We start from the raw sequence: 22,579 nt of genomic DNA on the forward strand, positions 1-22,579 counted from the left end.
CGAAATATTTTGTATTTTTATCAAAATTTTGTAAATTTGGAACTTTATAACTCGAAAAGTACTTCACCAAAAAACATTTAGTTATAGTGTTTTGGGAAGCTCTCGAGGTCAGCTACAAGAATATGTAATAAAAAATAAGGAGTGCCATCTAAAAAAATTGAGGTAACCTTCACGTGACCTTCAAATGACTCTTCAAGATCAAACCAATGGTACCATCTTATGGCCCTCGAAACCATACAAAACGTGTCTGAACCATTTTTCTCCAAAATAAAAAATAAGAGAGATATTTGGGGTGGACACTTAAAATGGGACACCCTGTATATACAGGGTCTGCCAAAAGTTCCGGAATGGCTAATTATTTTAAAAAATAATGATTATTTAAAACAATGTTTGAAACAAAAGTTGTAGGGCTTAAAAAAAGTTATCAGATATTGATAATTGTTTGACCTTGAAATGACCTTGAGAAACGTTATCAAGGTTGACATAAAAATCTTAAATGGAAACTCTAATTTTTTATTACACCGTCTTTTTTCACCAATTGATTTGAACAACTTTTGTTTGAAACATGTTTTTATTTGCCTAATATTTTTTTAGATATTTAAGAATAACTTTGTAACTTTTTCAATACTTAATTTACGATATCTCGCTAACTGTTTGTCAGGATAAAAAGTTACTAGACTTTTCTATTCTATTTGATCTCAAGAATATATCGGTATAATAATGCTCTATTTTTTGTTAATTTATCGATCTTTTGAAATTTCAAAATCATCAAATTAACAAAAGTCAGGGCGCAAACCTTGTATATACATATACAGGATGTTTGACAGCACCCCTATCAAAGCTAATATATTAGTTAGCATAGATCGTGGTTAGTAATGGAATCGATGTCATTTTTTAATCAATCACGTGAAATTTTGAGATATTAACGATAAAACATTTTTACCAAAAATAGTAATTGGTAAAATTTTTTCTCTTGGTAGAAATTTTTTATTATTAATATCTCAAAATTTCACATGGTTGATTCTATTCTAGCTATATATTAGCTTTGGTAAGGATGCTGTTAAACACTCTATATATACATATATTGAGAGTCTCTCCTGGAGACTCTCTGTGAGTCTTTATTTAATAACAGCAGAAGCGAAAGATTGTATGCCAAAAATTGTTTTAATTATATAGATACATTCCAGAGGATAATATTTGTAATCGATCTAACAAATTTATAAAATGTTCTGGATACACTTTTCTCTTGTTGTAATAATCAATAATTTTTCATAAAAATTCTGTAACAATAATCATGAGAGATAATATGTTCAACTCAACATTTGTATAAATTTCACTAATTATTTACAGTGAATGATTATCATATAGCAAAAGAAAAATATTCGGAACATTTTACACATTTGTAAAATCGATCATAAGTATTGTTTTTGGAAATCTCTTTTATTTTAATGTACATGAAAAAGAGATTAATATACCATTATTTTTATTTCTGTCATTAAACAAGAATAGTCACAGAAAGTTCTCAAGATCTGTAATATTTCAAAGAGTAAAATGATATCTTAAAAAGACGCTTTATTGATTCAATAGAACGTCAATAAGATGTCACCTTGCTATTTGGAATAATACAGGTTTTAAAGACTTGCGATAACTGTTCTTGAATTAATAAGACGTCTAAGTTTGGGATATGAATCATTGTAAAACCAAATCGTGATGATTAAATATAATTGGTGATTAAATATGAGAATTAGAGCAATATACAAAGTATCCCATAATTGTAACATACCAACTCCATAGGGGCGTAGAGCTAAGTGAGAGGAACGAAAAAATCCTCTTCCATTTAGCGATATCTTGTATAATTTTTTAATAATAACCACAATTTGAAATGTTGCTACAACATTGCAGATATAATAATGCAAAATATTGTTTTTGCAATGTCCCTGCAATATTGCACTGCAATGTGCAATGTTGCAACATTGCAGCAATATTGCTACAATTGTCTGTGCTGTGTGGGTATTGATAGTCTGGAAGCGCTCAAAAACTAGATTATTGCCGTATGTGACAAAATTTGGAATACACCAGGCATTTTTGAACGTCTTCGACAGTTTCTGCAACGTCGATGTGAAGCGTGTATTATTGCGAAAAGAAATCATTTCCAGCTATTTCTTTAAGTAAGCTTTAAACATTCCTACAATATTCAATCATTCCGGACTTATGTTTATATGACCTTTTTTTATCCTTAGGAAGAGTAGAATATGGTACCGAAGTTTGGCCACCTTTTTCGGTGTCACCTTGTATAACGTTATTTAAACTTTTTTGGCATTACATTTCTTTGTCAGCAGAAATGCATTTGAGAGTATTAATTTGAGATCATTTAGAATATTTTCTTCAACATTTATGTTGATAAAGCATGGGTGATTTTTGGAAGCTCACCTTGTGCAAATATATATTGTACGATACAATTACAATATAACCCACCAAACACAATATTGTGTTTGCTGGAAATACTATACTGATACAATTTTTCAATTTATATGTGCAATAATATTTAATCATGCAATCTATTGTTATATCCATCTAAATCAATGTAATCTTTTACGTGATAAAATTCTGCTCTTTCATACTCGTGAGAACAAGCATTGTCCACATTGTGCACGACGAATCTCGCGTATTTTTTCGTGTCGCCCATATGCAGAATTAGCTGTATATTATCGGAGTTATAAACAGACATTTGACGCATGACGAAACGTGGAAAAAGATACGCTGCTCGTGCACAATGCAAGTGATTGATGTCGAAACCTTGGAACGCGGACACTGACACTGATGACTATAATGCGCGTCCATTGTATAAGTTGTGATATAATGAAGGAACATTATTCTTTTCGCAACTGTCCCCGATCGTGGGAACATATTATATGCGCAACTAAGTTTCGGGGTTTCACATATGGATGGCGCTAACGACACATGTAGTCGACATACATCTCTGAAGTTGTGTTTTTTTATAGCTTGGACATCTGTTAATAATAACCAGTCGTAATACCAATACATATCACAACGCAAAAATATTTTTTCCAACAATGAAGATGTCGAGTTTTGTGCCAAATAAACAGTATTTGCGGGAAGCTTTGCTCTTCAGCTTTAACTAGAAAAAAAGTGCAGCTGAAGCACGTTGTTTGCTTGAGGAGGCCTACGGCAAACATGCACCATCGAAAACTTGTGAAGATTGGTTTAAACGCTTCAGAAGTGGCGATTTCGACACTGAGGACAAGGAGCGCTCCGAAAGACCAAAAACAATTGAGGACGCCGATATGCAAACGTTATTGGATGAAGATGATATGCAAACACAAGATCAACTTGCGGAGGCATTAAACATGACTCGCCAAGGTATTTCCAAACGTTTACATGCCATGGGAAATATTCAAAAGGAAGGAAAATGGGTGCCGCATGAGTTGACTGAGAGACAGATGGAAAATCGAAGAGCCACTTCTGAAATTTTGCTTTTGCGGCATGAAAGAAAGAGTTTCCTGCATCGAATTGTTACTGGCGATGAGAAGTGGATATATTTCGAGAATCCCAAACGCAAAAAATCGTGGCTTTCACCTGGCGAAGTATCAACATCGATGGCATGGCCAAATCGCTTCAGAAAGAAGACAATGCTCTGCGTTTGGTGAGACCAGAAAGGAATTGTGTACTATGAGTTGCTGAAACTGGGCGAAACTGTCAATGAGCATCGCTACCGACAACAACTGATCAATTTGAACCATGCATTGCTCGAAAAACGGCCAGAATAGGACACGAGACAGGAACGAGTGATATTGCAGCACGACAACGCTCCGTGCCATCGCACTTCCATCGTCCAGCATACCATCAAAACGCTGAAATGAGGTCTGTTATCGTACCCGCCGTATTCGCCAGACCTGGTCCCTTCCGATTATCACTTGTTCCGGTCGATAGCGCATGGCTTGGCTGGACAACACTTGGTCAATTTTGAAGAAATGCAAAATTGGTTGGATGAATAGTTTCGGTCCAAAGATGCGTCGTTTTATCGTCGCGGTATTCATGTATTGCCAGAGAGATGGCAAAAATGTATAGCTAGCGAGGGACGATACTTTGAATAAACCATTTTTTGTATTTCTCTTGAAATTTTCCATTTGTTATTGATCAAAAAAACCTGGAAACTTAGTTGCGCACCTAGTAGTATGGTCAGTATTTTTGCAAAATGCGCAGACACTCATAGTGTGAATAATGAGGAAATATTTATGAGTATACTTCCTTCCTTCCTTCAATAGATGGTTCTGGGCCTGTGGAAGTAAGTCCCTACGCCATTCTCCTGGTGTGATAAATTTAAATGCTCCATTTAAATGGATTGTCCAGTATCTTTGACAAATTTATCAATTTCAGCAAAGATAGAGAAACATTTGTGGTCAAAGGCAAGTTTTTCTGGATCCTGAGCATGAGTAGTGTAACCTTTGTGGTATAGGTTTAAAAGTAGATGGTCAGATTTGGCTGCATATAAAGGACATCTGAACAAAATATGTTCGTAATCACAATTGAACCATCCACATTGCCTCTCTCTGTAGTTGCCGTGCGTTCGAGATAGCACTAGAGATGTCGCTTCCAAACGACATCTCTCAACGTTATTTGGGGAGAGGAGAGTGTCGTGAGCGTGGAGCGTCAGATAGATAGCTCAGTGGTCTAGAGCAGTCGCCCGGCAAGCGAAAGATACGGGTTCGATTCCCGGTCTAGCAGCGACTACCGCGCTCTCGATATTTTTCTCTCTTCGGAACGAAAATAAGATGCAGGTCCCGAACGCACGGCGTCCCGTCGCCACCTAGTATGCTCTCCTTCTTTCATGGCAAGAGCAATCTTGCATATTGAATTTGTTTGTTATGTGTAACGTTGTACAAGTATGATAAGATTGTAGTCTAGCCATCAGAGTAATGACGCTTCTATTAACATGATTCAATTTAATGAACCAAGGTTTAGTAGCCAGATTTTGGACGAACTTTCTATATCTAACTCCTTTAAACGTAAATTCCTCTTCTAGGAATAGTTGAGCTTCTATACTTATTTGGTGTTTGAGTTCATCAATAAAGTCATTTGCACTAGGTGTAGAGAGCGACTCCGAAAGGGGTTCAGAGCTACGCGAAACGAACCAGTTAAGGAGTAAGTAAGTTCATTACCACAGATATTTCTATGGCTTGGAATCCATACCAGAATAACTTTCAGTTCTTTTGATTTAGCATACCATAACATAAATCTAATTTTTAAGATAATGCCCATGGTTTTACCTTCTACATCAGGGAAGCATAGTGCTTTAATAACATTAAGAGAGTCCGAGAAGATTCCTGTATATTTCGAGTTCTCCACCAGAGTATTTTCCACCGCTCGAAAAATATATCCTACATTGAGCCTATAGCTTCAATGTAGGATATATTACTAGAATTATAAGCGCGAATGGCTTCCCTTCTCTCAGGAGAAGGGATAAACACCCCAGATCCGGCACTGCGGTCTTTAAGAACAGATCCATCAGTGTAGATTTCTATGGAGAATTTTTGATTGTTGATAATGCTGTTAGCGCGTCTATTAAATCCAGCTACAGAGAGCTTTTTGTTATTACTGTCATTAACCCAAAGTTACCACATTTCTTGCTGTATGCTTTAATATCATCAAATAGTTCTGTGTTCGCACTAGGGGCAAAAAGTCTCAATGTAAATGGGTAGTCAAATGTTGTGGGGTAGGAGCAACCCTTGAGTAAAGTGACATGTTCCCAGGTAGAGTGAATGATTGACATAAATGGGGAAGCAAGAAAAAGTTCGTTATTAATCTCTGTGGAGTTAACGTAAAATAGATGTCAATCATCAACATATTTAGAAAGAGGATTAGCAAAAATAGTGAGACTTTTGATATTGCTTTTAAGTTCTAAAAATTTCCAACGGAAGATAAGGGGCCATTCAACTAGTTGATTAAGTAAAATGTTCGTAGGGGTAGATCTCATAAGACCCAGAATAATTCTGGAACAACTAAATTGGATTCTATTAAGTTGTAGTAAAAGTTTATTAGAAGCATTAGAGATAACTATGCCTCCCCAGTCAAGGACAGACTTAATCAAGTCCCTATATACTATTAAAAGAGTAGATGGGTGTGCATCCCATTTAATCCCCGCGAACGATTTGAGTAAATTGATGCGATTTAGACAAGAAAGTTAGATTTTCTTGATGTGCAACTTCCAAGAAAGATTGGTGTCAAATGTGTAGCCTAAGAAGGTCACATGATCCACTAACGGGATAATATTATTATTTAGGCGTAGTAAAAGATTATTCTGATTTACCATACTCTGTAATGTATTAAAACGTTTATGTTTATTAAAAAGGCACCATTTGGTATTCTCAATAGAAATATCAAGATCAAGTCTAAAAAGATTCCTGTTAACCGTGGCAAGACTAAGATTTAGCGTTTGAGATATCACGGATGTTCTTGTTTTTCGTAAAAATAACAAGATCATCAGCATAGATCATAATTTCGATAGATTCGTCAAGTTCAGAATGCACATTAGCAATATATAGGTTGCGTGAGAAGTTCGCGGAGCGAAACTGAAATAAAGAATACCTAATTCTAAAAATGATTTTATTCTTCAATATAGTCTCCATTAACTTCAATACACTTGGCCTAATGGCTCTCCAATAATTATATTTCATCGCGGAAGTGTGTTTCTGGAAGGACTGCGAAATATGCCTTTACGGCTGCTATAGCTTCTTCATTCGACAAAAAATATTTTCCACGGAGGAATTGTTTCCGGTTTCGGAACAGATAGAAGTCGCTGGGTGCCAAATTTGGCGAATACGGTGGATGCTCAAGCAATTTGTACTTCAATTCATTGAATTTAGACATTGACAAAACACTTGTGTGAGCAGGTGCGTTGTCTTGGTGAAAAATGATTTGTTTGTGCTGCAAATCAAGTCTTTTCTCACGAATTTTTGCGTACAATTGATCCAAAAGGTTACAATAATATTCAGAGTTAATTGTTTTATCTTTTTCCAGATAGTCAATTAACAAAATCCCTTTAGCATCCCAAAAAACTGATGCCAAAACCTTTTTTGCCGATCTTTCATGCTTTGTTTGCTTTGGAGCTGAACATCCAGCTTCAGTCCACTATAAACGTTCCTGTTTCAATTTAGGATCATGGTGATAGATCCAAGTCTTATCCATAGTTATAAAACGACGCACAAAATCGGTTTTATTCTTCTTAAAACGATCCAAATGATGCTGAGAAATTTGCTTTCGAGCGAGTTTTTGTTGAATTGTTAACGTATGCGGCACCACTTTTCCCAACACCTTTTTCATTTATAATTCTTTATGAAAAATGTGCCGTACCCGTTCATCTGAAATGCCTATAGTATGAGCAATTTCACGCGTAGTCACACTTGGATCTTCAGAAACAATAACATGTATTTGCTCAATGAATTCTGGTGTTGATGCGCTTTTTGGACGTCCACTGCGTGGATCATCTTCAAGGCTTGTACGACCACGTTGAAACTCAAGTGCCCATTTACAAACCATTGTTTTTGAAGGAACAGATTCCCCTAACACATTTACCATCTCGGAATGAATTTCCATTGCCTTTAAACCTTTTTCAACAAAAAACTCAATCACCGCACGCTGTTTCAAATTTTCCATTGTAAACAAATATACTGACACCTCAACTTCAATTGGCTTGTAAACACAAAAAGAATTGACAGATGGAAATGAAACCTAACCTAGGTTCATGTAAAGAATAATTTTACAAGGTGCGAACGGTATTTGAGGACACTCATATATGTGAATGTAATTTCTGGAGAACAATTTTGTTTGTTTTTTTTCTTGTCAGATCATCAATGGAGGACTATAAAATAACGCAAGAAATGAAGAGACATGCAGTTATCATCGCTATATGCGCGAAACACACCGATTTAGAAATCTCCAATTTTCTCAATTGCGCCCGATCATTCGTACATAAGGTTCGTCGTGAATTGGAAGCATCAGCTGGCGATGTAGAAACTGTTGCAAAACGCAAAAAAACATGAGGAACGTTCGGACACTATTAGAAATACACAATTTGTCCAACAAATGCAAGAGATCGTTGACGAAAGCCTTTCAAAGTCCATGAGGACCATTGCGAGGGACCTGAATGTCTCTGAGAGCCTCCGTCGAGTTGTTCACAAAAACCTCCGCTATACGTCCTACGTTATGCGCAGAGGACAGTTTATGTCAGTACAAACTCGGGAACAGAGACTTATCCGAGGAAAACGTCTTTTGAACAAGCTTAAGCACCCTGAAGTTCCTAACATGTTGTGGTTTTTTTCTGACGACAAAAATTTCGACCAAGACCAAAAAATCAATCGGAGAAATGACAGGTAGTTATGCTCACATCCTACAGAGTTCCCCGTGTTATGCACGAAGTTTCTAGCAACTGTCATGGTTTTAGGAGTTGTGAGCAATGAAGGACATGTTATGCCATCCCACTTCTTTCGTCAGGGGCTTCGGGTAAATGCTGCGGCCTACATCGAGGTTTTAGAAACAGTTGTGAAATCGTGGATTGATAGTGTACGTGGGGACAGACCATATATATTCCAGCAAGACTCTGCTCCTTCACATAAAGTCATGACGACACAAGATTGGATGACCGAAAATTTTTATGACCATTACCCCAAACTTATGGCCACCTAGCTCCCCAGACCTTAATCCCTTGGATTATTACGTATGGGGCGTAGTTAAGCGGGAGTCCAATAAATATCCTCATAATAATATTTCATCACTGAAGGATGCTATAACAACAACAATGATCAAAATGAACAAAGAGCATTTGATTCGGGCATGCAATCGTTTCCGACCCCGGATTGAGTTTGTTATTGCCGTTAATGGGGATTTTATTGAGTAATTGTATAGTTTAGAAGTCAGTTAACGTCGTGTAAAAATTTCATGGAATTATAATAAATTTTGCAAAAAATATGAACAAATTAGTTTTAATGTCAATTTGTCCTCAAATACCGTACGCACCCTGTATATAACCGACTACAATTTATAATTCTACCTTTTACTTATAGATGCCGCTCCGCGAACTTTTCACGCAACCTGTATAAAGCAAATACAACAGAACTAAGGACAGATCCTTGAGGCATGCCCAACAAGCCATTACGCCTACCAAGACAGTTGCCCCCAAAGTAGCCAGTGACAAATCTGTTGATGAGTAAGTGAGATATAAATTTATTCACCTTGCGTGGAATGCCAAGTTTATCCAAAATATTAAGTAATTTTATAGGATTTACATTGTCGAAAGCTCCACGCAAGTCAATAAAAATAGCACCTACCATTTGGTTGTTTAAAAATGCATTTTTTGTATAAACTTTGAATGCCAAAACACTGTTAGCACATGACCTGCCTTTACGAAAGCCGTTTTGGTAGGAAGGAAGAACTATGTGTGCCTCCAATTACCATTCAAGGCGGTTTTTAATTAAGGATTAAAATATTTTGAGAAGGGAGTTCGCAAGGGAAATGGGATAGAGTTTGTTGGAGTGAGGTTTGGGAATAAGTATCAAGTAATATTCTTTCCATGAGAGGAGATAAATACCTTTGCTAAATAGAGAATTAAAGAGATTTAGTAGCACAGTGAGGCACCATAATGGAAGGTGAGAGAAGATACGGCAAGATATGACATCAGGTCTAGGTGCTTTTTTGATATTTTTAAGCAGATTTTTTTTAATACCTGAATCGAATTCATCTACACTAAAGTCATTAATAAGGAAGTTACACGATTATGATTAATAAAGATCGAGGGACACAATAAATTATTTGATTTGATATTGTCTCTTGAGAAGGATGCACCCACACAGCACTGCAATATTGCAGCAAATATTATAGAAGCAATATTATAATATAGAAGCAATATTATAATATCGTAGCAATATTACAAAATCACAAGATTATTATATAATATTCCAGCAATATTATCACAATATTGCAAAGTGATATATCAGATTACAATATCACTGGAATATTACTGCAATGTTACAATGTAACTATCGTATGGCAACAGTGACAATATTACAACAATATTGCGAGATGATAAATCTCATTGCAATATCATAGGAATATTGCCGCTATATTTCGGCATGATAGATGATTAGGTTATATTTTTGAATATCGCAGTAATACTTCAATGTGATATATCAATCTACAATATCGCAGGAATATTATAATAATATTGCAGAATGAAATATCAGATTACAATATCAGTGAAATATTACTGCAATGTTACAACGTGACTATTATATGGCAACATAATGACAATATTACAATAATATTGCGCGATGATAAATCTCATTGCAATATCACAGGAATATTGTCGCTATGTTCCAACATGATAGAGCGGCACGTAATATTTCTGAATATTGCAGTAATACTAGGTGCGCAACTAAGTTTCCAGGTTTTTTTGATCAATGAAAAATGGAAAATTTCAAGAGAAATACAAAAAATGGTTTATTCAAAGTATCGTCCCTCGCTAGCTATACATTTTTGCCATCTCTCTGGCAATACATGAATACCGCGACGATAAAACGACGCGTCTTTGGACCGAAACCATTCATCCAACCAATTTTGCATTTCTTCGAAATTGACCAAGTGTTGCCCAGCCAAGCCATGCGCTATCGACGGGACAAATGATAATCGGAAGGGGTCAGGTCTGGCGAATACGGCGGGTACGATAACAGACCTCATTTCAGCATTTTGATGGTATGCTGGACGATGGAAGTGTGATGGCACGGAGCGTTGTCGTGCTGCAATATCACTCGTTCCTGTCTCGTGTCCTATTCTGGCCGTTTTTCGAGCAATGCATGGTTCAAATTGATCAGTTGTTGTCGGTAGCGATGCCCATTGACAGTTTCGCCCAGTTTCACCAACTCATAGTACACAATTCCTTTCTGGTCCCACCAAACGCAGAGCATTGTCTTCTTTCTGAAGCGATTTGGCCATGCCATCGATGTTGATACTTCGCCAGGTGAAAGCCACGATTTTTTGCGTTTGGGATTCTCGAAATATATCCACTTCTCATCGCCAGTAACAATTCGATGCAGGAAACTCTTTCTTTCATGCCGCAAAAGCAAAATTTCAGAAGTGGCTCTTCGATTTTCCATCTGTCTCTCAGTCAACTCATGCGGCACCTATTTTCCTTCCTTTTGAATATTTCCCATGGCATGTAAACGTTTGGAAATACCTTGGCGAGTCATGTTTAATGCCTCCACAAGTTGATCTTGTGTTTGCGTATCATCTTCATCCAATAACGCTTGCATATCGATGTCCTCAATTGTTTTTGGTCTTCCGGAGCGCTCCTTGTCCTCAGTGTCGAAATCGCCACTTCTGAAGCGTTTAAACCAATCTTCACAAATATTTTTCGATGGTGCATGTTTGCCGTAGGCCTCCTCAAGCAAACAACGTACTTCAGCTGCACTTTTTTTCTAGTTAAAGCTGAAGAGCAAAGCTTCCCGCAAATACTGTTTATTTGGCACAAAACTCGACATCTTCATTGTTAGAAAACATATTTTTGCGTTGTGATATGTATTGGTATTACGACTGGTTATTATTAACAGATGTCCAAGCTATAAAAAAACACAACTTCAGAGATGTATGTCGACTACATGTGTCGTTAGCGCCATCCATGTGTGAAACCCGAAAACGTAATTACGCACCTAGTACTTCAGTGTGATATATCAATGTACAATATGGCAGGAATATTATAACAGTATTGCGGAGTGATATATCAGATTACAATATCACTGGAATATTATTGCAATGTTGCAATGTGACTATCGTATGGCAACATAGTGACAATATTACAACATTATTGCGCGATGATAAATTTCATTGCAATATCACAGGAATATTGCCGCTATATTCCAGCATGATAGACCGTCACGTAATATTTCTGATTATCGCCGTAATACTGCAGTGTGAAACAATTTATATACATAGTGTCCCATTTTAATGTCACATTATAAATATCTCAGAAACACTGCGTTAAATCAAAAAATGTTTCAGACAAAAGTTGTTTGGCTTGAAGGAGGACAAGAAGGCGATAACATTTTGTTTATAAATGGCGCCGTTTTTGAGATATTCACTGACAATCAATTTTTATAAATGGAAATCCGAATTTTTTATTATATTTTCTTTTCCTACTAATTAATTTGAACAATTTTTGTCTGAAACATTTTTTTATGTGGTTAATATTTTTTGAGATATTTAAGGAAAACTTGGTAACTTTTTCAACATTTAACTTACGATATCTCGCTAACTATTCGTCGAAAGAAAAAATAGTATTAGACTTTTTTTTACTTTACTTACTATCAAGAATATATTATTATAATAGTGCCCTAACTTTTGTTAACTTATCGACCTTTGGAAATTTCAAAATTATTAAATTAACAAAAGTTAGGGCACTATTATAATAATATATTCTTGATAGTAAGTAAAGTAAAAAAGTCTCATACTATTTTTTCTTTCGACAAATAGTTAGCGAGATATCGTAAGTTAAATGTTGAAAAAGTTACCAAGTTTTCCTTAAATATATCAAAAAATATTAACCAAATAAAAAAATGTTTCGGACAAAAATTGTTCAAATTAATTGGTAGAAAAAATAATATAATAAAAAATTCGGATTTCCATTTATAAAAATTGATTGTCAATGAATATCTCAAAAGTGGCGTCATCTATAAACAAAATGCTATCGCTTTCTTATGTTCCCATTCAAGCCAAACAACTTTTGTCTTAAACATTTTTCGATTTACTGCAGTGTTTCTGAGATATTTGAGGTGGGACATTAAAGTGGGATATCCTGTATATACCCAGATAGCCAAACCTGCTAAAATAGATTTTGTGCAGAGTCTGTTAGCAGGATTTGTTGATAGAAAGGCAACAGTTTGTACGCAGAATATGTTTAACAGACTCTGATGGCAGAATCTGCTAACGAACTGACGCAGAATACGCGCAGTCTGTCACAAATAAGAGCAAATTTAAGGCCGGTATTCATAGTCGAATCTTATACAGGGTACACGATTTATCTGAAGACATTAAAATATCTCGAGAACTATGCATTGGATAAAAAAAAGTGGTTAATGAAAGTTGTTAGTCTCGAAGGGGGACATCCAATGATACCAAACTCGATCTCCCACCCCACCCCCTGGGAGTGGGGGTTGGGGGTAACTTTGAAATCTTAAATGGAAACCCCCATTTTTTATTGCAGATACAGATTCTACGCCACAAAATACGTAAATTTTGTCCGAAACTTTTTTTTTGATTCGTGATAGATGGCGCTGTAATCGCAAAAAAATTATATTTTCCGCAATTCTCCAGAAATGATCATTGGATTGAGAAATAAAAAATACCTGTTCAATATTTTTAAAGAACATAATAAAAGTTATTCCACCCCTATCCTCTCGGGGTAGGGTGGGTGATAACGTTCAAATCTCAAATGGGGACCCACATTTTTCATTGTAGAATTAGATTGTATGTGAAATTTTTATTGAAACAATTTTTTTCATTCGTGATAGATAGCGTTGAATTTTTCCAAGAAACTACTTTTAACGTTACACAGGAACAACGACGAGGACGTAGTAGTTTTATGTTCCCTTCGGGTGCTTTTTTAATGTGAGTCCCCTTGCCTCTCACAGATCGGGGTGCTTTTTTAATGTGAATCCCCTTGCCTCTCACTGTTCAATTAATTAGAGTAAGTGTTCGAAATTTTTACCTTCAACTTCAATACACTTATTGATCCTTTTTTCAAATGACTGTACACAGGATAGAAGCATATCTGCGGGAGTTTCAGCGCAAGCGTTTCTTATGCGTTCTACCATGTTTTCACGAGTTGTTGGCACTTGTTGATAAACCTTATCTTTTAGGTAACCCCACAGAAAGAAATCCGGCGATGTCAAATCAGGCGACCTAGCAGGCCAATTAATCGGGCCACCTCTGCCAATCCACCGACCATTGTAATCACGGTCTAATACTTCCCGTGCTGCTATTGAGTTATGCGCTGGGCAACCGTCATGCTGAAACCACATACTTTGTCGAACGTCCAAGGCAATATCATCAAGTAGTGGTAGTTCCTGTTCCAGGAAATTTCGATATTTGATTCCATTCAAATTACCTTCAATATAATAAGGACCAATGAGTCTGTTCCCTATGATTCCACACCAAACGTTAACCGACCAAGGACGTTGATGTTCAACTTGTAACCAGTGGGGATTTTCTACACTCCAGTAATGCATGTTATGTCGATTAACGCCACCATGGTTTGTGAATGTAGATTCATCTGAAAATAGTACATTAGCAATGAAATTGGGGTCCGTTTGCATTTGTTGAAGTGCCCATTCACAAAACACCACTCGATTATGAAAATCATCGCCATGAAGTTCTTGATGCAGTGAAATGTGATATGGGTGATACTTATGACGATGCAATATTCTGCGAATACTATCTCCGGAAATTCCGAAATCGCGATGTAATTGTCAAGTGCTTACCTGTGGGTTGTGGTGAACAGCTGCTAGCACAGCTATTTCATTAACTTCTTCTGTAACAGTTGTTCTTCGTTTTCTTTTTTTAGTTTGTACGCTGCCATCCGAGATAAAGGCAGTCACAACTTTGTAAAAAAAAGAACGTGAGCGAACATTGTCTGGAAAACGCTCAGCATACAAGGCAACAGCATCGTCAACATTTCTCCTACATTCACCATAAATCAAAATCATTTCAATTTTTTCTTCTACGATTGCAGAATTCATTTTCCACTTGCAATTCTGTTCAAAGAGTGAAGGGTAGATATGCAGATAATAAAAACTAGTCAAGTAAAATGAAATTGTTAGAGATGCTTTCAGTTCTAATTCTGAAAGAAAAGTGAACTCTGACCGCATTGCACTGCCTTTTATAATAAGCCGTAGTTTGCCATACACCCACAGTGGCGCGTCGAGCAGTTCCCTCTTCGATTCGGGTTCCCATTTGAGATTTGAACGTTACCACCCACCCTACCCTGAGAGGATGGGGGGGAATAACTTTTATTATGTTCTTTAAAAATATTGAACAGGTATTTTTTATTTCTCAATCCAATGATCATTTCTGGAGAATTGCGGAAAATATAATTTTTTGCGATTACAGCGCCATCTATCACGAATAAAAAAAAAAGTTTCGAATAAAATTTACGTATTTTGTGGCGTAAAATCTGTATCTGCAATAAAAAATGGGGGTTTCCATTTAAGATTTCAAAGTTGCCCCCAACCCCCACCCCCAGGGGGTGGGGTGGGAGGTCGAGTTTGGTATCATTGGATGTCCCCCTTCGAGACTAACAACTTTCATTAACCACCTTTTTTTTATCCAATGCATAGTTTTCGAGATATTTCAATGTCTTCAGATAAATCGTGCACCCTGTATATAAGACCGTCTCAAGTTCATCTTCAGATAGTCCATAACCAATGAAATTTTTCGTACGTCATCTGAAGATGAACTTGAGACAGTGTTATATATAAGATCCTACTGTGAATTCTGGCCTAAGGATGCAGTCATATGAGTGAAACGAAATGTATGGACCAATCACAGTTGTTCTATTCTTTTCTCGTTTCAATCCGCTGAAAATTTCTGCTCATATGACTACATCCTAATGAAACTGAATTTTTCATTTTCCTTGAACGTTATACATGCAGATGTGGCATGCCACATCTTTTGCCGTTAACATTTCGTTTGATTAATATATAGAATTCAGTATTATATACAATAATATTTGTTTCGATATCAATCTTGGTAAATATAAATAATATTTGCATTATTATTTTTTGATTGAATATATTAGATGGTAGTGGATTTGCAGGTGTAGATAAGTTCAGCTCGGTCGAGAAAGATTTTCTTGCGGTGCCATTGCTACTACTATTAGTTGAAGGTGAGTAATGTGTTATAATATTAAAGTAATTAAATATATTTAAATTTACAAATTTAATGAAACAATTTATAAGTAATTTACAGTAAAAACTAACACATATATATATATAATAAAATAACTTATGTACATTATAAACAAAATAACTTATTCAAAAAGTGTCAAAGTACTTTTTATTGAAATTAAAATAATATTTTAACTAAAATTTTAACAAGCCATGATATAATTATTATATGATAATACGAGTGGATTACTGATATATTTATTACTGTATATATTCTTTACTATATCGTTAAATATGCAGAACAATAAGGAAGATATATTATACTAGCAGAAAGATCAATTGCATTATACTAAATATAGCAATAACATTTACTAATATACCACTTCAGATAATACAAAGCATTAATAATATTTATAAAAACATTTATATTTACATAATTTAATTTAAATTTATATATTTATAAAAAGTTAATGAAATTTTAAATTTACATAAAAATAAAAATGTAAAAGTGTAGATTTTAATTGTATAAGCAAACGAACTCACCGAGTGAAGTTCGCTTGGAATTATGCTTGTGGTCTCGTCCGGATGGATATTGTAGTAGTGTCATCTGTACACTCCTCAGCACTCCTCAACAGTTCATCTTCCAGCCAGAGCGAAAAAGGGGCGCGCGCGCCCCTCTCTCCCGCACTGCTCTCCCGCGCGCTCGCGCAAGACTATCTCATTTTTTAGAACGAAACAGCAAATCGCCCAATGTGAAGATCGCGGGTGGGAATCGCGGAAGCTGTGGGAGGGAAGGTCCATCCGGACGAGACCACAAGCATAATTCCAAGCGCACTTCACTCGGTGAGTTCGTTTACTTATACAATTATGCTCTGTGGTCTCGTCCGGATGGATATTGTAGATGTTCAGAACGCGATTTGCAGAGCGCAACCGGCCGCAAAGGTGTGCATTAACCGAAGTGTATTAAACTGCAAGGAAAAACGTGAGCTTAAGCGTGAAGGACGGAGTTCGTAAAATCCTCAGGGTGGAGGATAGGACGATTATAAAAAACGAGCGAAAATTTGGGAGGAGTCTGACCAATCGGCCGCATGTTTGCTTAAGTTTAAAGCTACTCCCTTCCGTGCCACCAATGAGGTGGATGCATGACGGGTACTATGCGGTGTGAACAAATCAGTGCTAACACCGCATTCTCTAAGGCTTGTTCGCAGCCAGCGACTAATTGTTTGCGTGCCGACGGCGCGATGCGAACATACATAAGAATAAAAAGGGAATCGCCCGAGGAATTACACAGATTGTGAGTAACTTCTAAATAATGCTTAACTAAGGAGTAATTACCTAAACTCGTGTTATCCGGGAACGGATGAAAAGAGGAAAGAAAGGCTGAGAACTTCCGGGCGCAGAAGTCCTGAGGCGCTCCGGGATTTTTATAGTAAGTTTGTCTGAAAGATTGTCTGAGAAAAACGGAATGAGGCGAGTGTGTGCGCACGCTGACTTGTGCCAAGAGCTAGGCGCAAGACCAACTTTCTGGATAAGAGAGACAGGAGAAGTACGGATACATAGTAGCGAAGTAAGTAATAATAGGTTCTGGATCCCAGACCAAATCGCAGCGAGGATAGAGAGGCCTGAGCACCCCCCCCCCACGAAACCACGCTTAACAAGCGCATGGATATCAATCTCGCTATGTGTGAGAGAGACGGCGCTACGAATTGTATTGAATGTCGAATACGAACGGACACGCGTGAATTCGTGAGCGAGAAAATTTAGAAATTGTTCCGGAGTTGGTAAGAACAGAGGGATGCTCGAAAAGTGACAATAAAAACGACCAGTCTCGAAGAAGGCGAGAATACTGACGGACCGTAGTGTCCCTGAGTTAAGCGACAGTAGTCTCTGCACTAGGTAGTACCTGGCGGTCAAGGAAAACTAGCCGGATAAGCCCGACCACCAGGGAAAAACGTCCACCAAGCCGGATGACGATCCCTGAAAAGGAGAAGAAAGCAAATCAGGAGATGGCATAAGGATGAGAGGCGTCCTCACAAAAAGACGACTGAATAGGGGAAACCGCGCTTGAGATGGCCATGAAGAGGCGACGACGACCACCTCTATGCTGTCGTTAATAATTTTACGAAGAATGCGCGGTAAAAGAATGAATGGAGAAAGGCGAAAAATAGTATATCTGCCCAGGAGAGTGTAAACGCGTTCACCGCCACAGAGCTATGGTCGGGAAAAACCAAGAGACGTAAGAGGCGTAGCATTTTGCATTGATAATAAATGTAAACAGGTCTACGTCAAATGCTCCAAATGTAGTCAAGATCTTCGAAAAAGCGGTGTGCGACAATGACCATTCAGTGTCTAAGTTGGCGGCTCATGATTTGCTATCTGTGACGGTATTATGAATAGAGGCATAGAAAGCAAAGATGAAAACATTACAGTCTTCGCACCAGGTCGGTTGATACAGACAATGGCCGTAGTATTGTCGACGCTGGGGAGAATGTCGCAGTTTCGAAGATCTGCAGCAAAGTAATGTAAAGCATAAAAAAACAGCTTTGAATTTAAGAAAATTTATATGACGGGACTCTTCAGACATCTCTTAACGTTATCTAGGAAGAGGAGAATGTCGTGAGCGCGGAACGTCAGGAAGCTCAGCGGCCCAGAGCAGCCGCCCGGCAAGCGAAAGGGCTCCCGGTCCAGCGACCACTGCGCTTTCGACATTTTTTCCTCTTCGGAACGAAAATAAGATGCAAGTCCCGAACGCATGGCGTCCTTTCGCCACCTAGTATGCCCTCCTTCTTTCATGGTCCCCTTTAGACGCCGACCACCAATCACGGGTATGACACGATCCACACGATGCCCCCCCCTCCAGCCTGAGAGAGAGAGAGAGAGAGAGAGAGAGAGAGAGAGAGAGAGAGAGAGAGTGTGGTGTCCGAATAAATTTCGCGGGCAGCGACTGGAACGTATGGTTTTAGCCTGACGGGGGTTAGAAAAAATAGAAAAAACCACTATCGGAAGTCGCGTTGTAGTCACATAACTGCCACTAGAACGCGCTAAGGCGAGAAACTTTCCACGCTCGAGACCCTCGATGTATAAGAGACCATATTCCACCGCCGGATAGACAGATACAAGAGAGCCTATCATGCTCGCGAAATCCCGTATACGGCAGCGGGATTTCGTGGCAAAATCGAAAAGATAGTGGCAAAATCGAAAAGATAGTGGCAATGTTGTGCGGATACTAGTTGAAATTTCTCATAATTAAAAATAAAAAATCGAGCAAAAAACCTTGGTCGCGTAAACGGGCCATGACGAGCGTAAGAGTATGGTGAAAATATATGGCGCCATGTCCAAAAAGCAATGCGGTAAATTCGTAAGTAATCGAACGCCACTGGAAGCGCAGAGAACGGCGACAGTGAGCCGTAATGAGCACTAACAAGTAACACTACCCAACTGATACTCACCGATTTGAATGAAACTTAACATACTTATTAAACACCGAAAAATATTAAATACGTGTTTTTTTGTTTCGGCTAAATACGCTTTTTAGGGGTAGAAAACACTCCTCAACCCCTGGAGGTGGAAACAGTTATGGCTAATTATTTCTGAAACGATACATTTTCTGAAAAATGTGCTTAGGACCAAAGTTGTAGAGTTCAAAGTGATGCACTTGATGGCGACCTTGAAATCGACCTTGAGGTAGATTTTCAAGGTCATTTGAAAATCATTTCATGTTTTTCAAAGGGAGAAGTTTACTTTTCATCCCGAGAATCGATTGAGCGTAAAATTTTACATTCAGAACGTAGGTGGTTTGTAAATAAAACAAGCCTGTGCAATTTAAAATTGTTCATTGATCCAACCAATTAAGGCAAGATCAGTCAATAATTCGATCAATAAAAGAATTGAAAGTTAATTATTCATTCAAATAAGGTAAGATGTGATCGAGATCCAGCCAGTAAAGGCAAGATATGGCCGAGATCTAGCCAGTGAAGGCAAGATATGGTCGAGATCCAGCCAGTGAAGGCAAGATGTGAGTGAAATCCAGCCAGTGAAGGCAAGATTTCATAATTTCTTTTCATAGTCTATGAGTATAAATTCCATGATAATTGGCATTATTCTTTATATTCATGGCAATAATGAGGAATAGCTTTATCTTCTTTCGCAAAAAAATGCTCCATACACAGAGAGCTAGTACACCACGCACATTTTATTAATGCAATGTTATTGCAGATTTTGCAGACTGTTCCGCAATTCTTTAAACAGAAATCGACAGGTGTTTCACATCTATTTGGTTTTTCTTCAATATGTATACTTTTTCACCCATATTCATATAATTCAGCCATATTTAATCATGTTTTGGAATCGGGGTGATGAGAATTGATTGTGGATTAATAATTGAATTTTGAGAATGTTATTCCTTAAATGTAGGTTAATATCATAGTTGTATAAGAGAATTAAGTCCGAAAATTGTTTCAAGAAGTTTTTCCACTGTCTGAATACGTAGACATCCAATGGTTGAGTGAAGTCAGTTGTTCCTGCAGGAATTGTAAGGATTTTTACTTCTTTATTACCCTTGTTTATATTTTCAAATTTCTTTTTTTTGTTTGTCCTGACCGAGAGTCCAAACACAAAATAGACTTCTTGCCAGCATTAGGCAAGAAGACATCTTCAAACCATTTAATAACAATGTCGGATGTCAATTTTCCAGATTTTGCAGCGAAAACGAGGATATTATCTGCTTTGTACATTGACTTCTGTATTATCAGTCCGAAACGGCCATTTGTTTCTTGCAGAACTATTAATAAGAGGGATTTCAAGATACCATCGGCAGATATTAAAGGTTGTATTGTGTAACTGTGAGTCAAGGAATTCAAAAATTGAGCAAGACACTCTACTTTCAAAGAACCCTTTGAGACTAATGTACGACCAGCATGTGTTTCCAAATTGAATGATCTGAATTGTAAACGTTTGCTGTTCCTAGCAAGCCTATCTCTAGTTTAACTTGACTCACATAATTGGAAGATTGTTCCAATCGTTCTGCTTTATTTAAAATATGCGCTTGTGTCACAAATTTATTTATTTTGATTGAAATAATACCATGTTGTATTTTAAAGTTGTGTATCCATTTTGATGAAGCCGTATAATAATTGAGAAGGCAAATGAACTACCTCTTTTGCTTTCAGGGCCCATCTCTGTAAATCTAAATCGTGAATGGGTAGATTTCGATCAGATGCACTGTTAAATTGTTCTAGAACGTATTGAGAGATATATAACAATTTATTAGTCCTTGACCCATCCTCAGCAACTTGTGCTTCCCATCGGTACAATTGTGTTACATTTATAACTTTCTTAAATCGGTTTTTAACTGATTCTATATTCCTTCTTTTCTTTTGTCCAGATCGCCAAAATTAAATTACTCTCTTCTTATAATCAATGTCTACAATTTCTCTGAATTTTGTATCGTCTTGCACAACTTCCGAAACATCTTCTGAATTGTCTTCAACTAAAACAACATCAGGAATCACACTAGCATCAGTACAGTTCAAAGTATCATAAGTTCTTTTAAATATATCAAAATTGATAGCATCTTTTGTCAAATCTGCAAGTTGAGAAGCGATTGATCTTTCTTCATCTGTTATTTTAGATTCTATATTGTACACTGGGTCCTCGAAAGTGAGGCATAATAACTTTTAAATATTTTTTGAGTTTAATGACATTATGAAATTTTACAGATTAACAATGCTTTAATAATATTATAACAGAGATTCAAAGTAAATTCATAGAAAGCAGAGTTTATGATTGTATAAGCCTAGATTTTAACACAAAAAAATAGTCGTTAGAACAAATGATGGAAAAGTACTTGCAGTAAATATTTTCCGAAAGAATTTTGAAAACATTCACAAGAAACAACAGTCGCAAGAACAATTAATGTAAAACTATAAACAATGAACACTCGCCCAAGTACAGATGTGAAAATGATGGTTGATTCGAACGAAATTCACGAGCAAGATAGCTCATAGCAAATAAGTGATCAAGAATAAGTGATCAAGTAATTTTGGAAAATGCTTGCTCAACGACAGTCGGGAAAATAATAATTGATCATGTCCGAATGAAATCCTAATACAAAATAAAGAGTAAAAGGTATTGTGGATAACTCCAGAGTAGCAATAAAAATTTTAAAAGATTAAAAAATTTCTAATATAGCATGAAGGTAATATTTAACTTACAATTAGAGTGACATTTTATGTTTTCTCATCTTTACTTCTATTCTGAAGTTACTTACAAAACTTTTCTCCTTATTTTTTCTATAAATTTGCGCCTATTTTCCCATTACATCAGGTTTTTTTCTTTTTTTAGGAAAATATCGCAACAAATCAATTCTGAAGACAGATTTAGTCAATGCATAAAATTATTGATTATAGATACAGGATGTGGTCAAAGTCCGGCAACGGCTAATTATTTCCAAATTTAATTGACCTTGAAATCTAATCTACCTCAAGGTCAATTTCAAGGTCGCCATCAAGTGCATCACTTTGAACTATACAACTTTGGTCCTAAGCACTTTTTTTAGAAAATGTATCGTTTCAGAAATAATTAACCATAACTGTTTCCACCTCCAGGGGTTGAGGGGTGCTTTCTACCCCTAA

The sequence above is a fragment of the Harpegnathos saltator genome, unplaced genomic scaffold, assembly GCF_003227715.2.
Source record: "Harpegnathos saltator strain DR-91 unplaced genomic scaffold, Hsal_v8.6 scaffold72, whole genome shotgun sequence".
Lineage (NCBI taxonomy): Eukaryota > Metazoa > Arthropoda > Insecta > Hymenoptera > Formicidae > Harpegnathos > Harpegnathos saltator.